Source organism: Oncorhynchus clarkii, chromosome 32 (assembly GCF_045791955.1).
Source record: "Oncorhynchus clarkii lewisi isolate Uvic-CL-2024 chromosome 32, UVic_Ocla_1.0, whole genome shotgun sequence".
Classification (NCBI taxonomy): Eukaryota; Metazoa; Chordata; class Actinopteri; order Salmoniformes; family Salmonidae; genus Oncorhynchus; species Oncorhynchus clarkii.
In genome coordinates this window covers 36,167,806-36,170,754 of record NC_092178.1, presented here as the reverse complement: position 1 = coordinate 36,170,754, position 2,949 = coordinate 36,167,806, and positions in this window count along the sequence as shown.

The window sequence follows — 2,949 nt, the reverse complement described above, 5'->3', positions numbered from 1 at the left end:
TACAGTAACTAGGGTTGTGACGTCACCAACGCACCTGTGGGATGCGCACTTCCATGCGCGCACGGGCGAACAGCATTCCCGCCCCTTGGCCTCCCTTTTTACTAAATGTCCCCTGCTGTTTCATTGGCGGGCCTACATGTGGTAAATTAAATCAATGATTTTCTGATTATTTGGCTGTATGCCTATGTAATACCTTTTACTTAAAATACCCAAAACAAACATCTGATAACATTTCAGTTGAAAATAGATATTGTGTATGATAAATGTTTGAGGCATACATACCCAAATACAAAACTTTACACTGAACAAAAATAAACACAATATGCAACCATTTCAAAGATTTCACTGAGTTTATGGGTTTCTTACTGGGGAACGGAACAACTATGTCTGGAAGGATGTAGACTAAGAGCCAACTAATGCTCGATTTGTAAATGTGATCGGAGGCGCCGTGTGGATGGTGTTACCCAATAACTGCCCCTCTGGGAGCAACTGAACTCTGTTCGCATTGCCGTCCGCCTCTCAAATCTTGTAGCTAACAATGTGGAGGGCTCCGCATTGACATGATTGGTCGATGGTAGGTGAGGGCGACAGGTCCAGTATAAACAAACTCACTTCCTTCACAAAAGCGCTACACGGCGAGGCGCAAGAAGTATGAATGTCCCGATTTCTGCAGAGTCCATATCACCGTAAATGCTGCACAGCCAATGCATACAGTCGGATTGGCCTTCAACTGCTTTTGAAGAGGCATGTGCAACTTTGTCATACTGCTATGCAATGAGAACATTCGCCTTGGTACGTTTATCTAGCATCTCCCATGTAGGGTTTTCCACAAACGCTTCCAACTTAGTCCATCCCTTACGAAAAAAGATTGCAGTCAGAATGCAGTATAACAGCAGTATCCTGCAATCACTGCGTCCAAAATACCAAAGTCAACTGCAGTTAACACTTTTACTGCAATCATCTTTTGTAAGGTACAGCTTAAAAACACACACCTGTGTGTTTATGCAACTTTCAAAATTATTCCACCAATCTTATAACCCTCAAGACAATGTCAGTGATAGAAAATGTACCACAAAAGTGTATTTTGAACTCAAATATCTGGGCACAACAGAGCAGGTGACTAGAGCCACTAACATACTCACAGGAAACAAGATCCCAGAAGAGTCCCCAATTTGTTACATTTCCCAGCAAGAAATCCAAATAATGTCTCGAAACAGAAGGGGTAACTAACAAAGAGTCACTAACAACCAAAACAAGTGGTTTTAGGAGGGGTTCTGAAAGACACTCAGGAGTCCACTGAAAGTTCACTAGCAACAACTGGAGGCTAAAAGACACACCATGAGTGCCCACTAAATTTGTCAAACAGAAGAAAAACCCCACACACTTATGGACAGGAAGAAAACCAAAAACAGGGAAGCTCAGATAATGGAATGTTTGTCTAGAAATCAAAATAGGGCGCACCAACTGAATGTCTTAACCCCCCACATCGCACTAGACAACTGGAGCACTGGGCCAGCCAGTCTTAAATATCACCTTGGCCAGCACAGGTGAAACACCTTCCAACTAATGAGATGGACAAGCCAGCACAGGTGTGACACATACTGACTAACGAAGTGACACCAATCAGTGTGTCCGACATGTCAACGTGCTAAAACTCCAACCTCAAAACATAAATGGAAAAAACTAAACCTGTACACAGTTCTTATAATGAAATCAGTCAATTGAAATAAATTCATTAAATCAAATGTATTTATATAGCCCTTTGTACATCAGCTGATATCTCAAAGTGCTGTACAGAAACAGTAGGCCTTAATCTATGGATTTCACATGACTGGGAATACAGATATGCATCTGTTGGTCACGGATACCTTTTTTTTAAAGGGGAGTGGATCAGAAAACCAGTCAGTATTTAGTGTGACCACCATTTGCCTCATGCTGCGTGACACATCTCCTTTGCATAGAGTTGATCTGGCTGTTGATTGTGTCCTGTGGAATGTTGTCCCACTCCTCTTCAATGGATCTGTGAAGTTGCTGGATATTGGCAGGAACTGGAACACACTGTAGTACATGTCATTCCAAAGCCTCCCAAACATGCTCAATAGGTGACATGTCTAGTGAATATGCAGGCCATGGAAGAACTGGGACATTTTCAGCTTCCAGGACTTGTGTACAAAAGATCCTTGCTACATGCATTATTATGCTGAAACATGAGGTGATGGTGGTGGATGAATGGCATGACAATGGGCCTCAGGATCTCGTCACGGTATATCTGTGCATTCAAATTTCCATTGATAAATTGTGTTTGTTGTCCACAGCTTATGTCTGCCCATACCACTGCCAGCATTGGGGCACTCTATTCACACTGCTCGCCCACACAAAACCTGTCATCTGCCCAGTACAGTTGAAACCGGGATTCACCCGTAAAGAGCACACTTCTTCAACATGACAGTGGCCATCGAAGGTGAGCATTTGCCCAGTGAAGTCGGTTACACCTCCAAATTGCAGTCAGGTCAGACCCTGGTGAGTACGACGAGCACACAGATGAGCTTCCCTGAAACGGTTTCTGACAGTTTGTGCAGAAATGACTTGGTTGTGCAAACCCATTTTCATCAGCTGTCCGGGTGAGTAGTCACAGACGATCCCGCAGGTGAAGAAGCCGGATGTCGAGGTCCTGGGTTGGTGTGGTTACACATGATCTGCGGTTGTGAGGCCGGTTAGACATACAGCCAAATTCTCTAAAATTACATTGGAGGCAGCTTATGGTAGAGAAATTAACATTAAATTCTCAGGCAACAGCTCTGGTGGACATTCCTGCAGTCAGTATGCCAATTGCACATTCTTTTCTCAAAACTTGAGACATCTGTGGCATTGTGTTGTGTGACAAAACTGCACATTTTAGTGGCCTGTGTAATGATCATGCTGTTTAATCAGCTTCTTGATATGGCAATG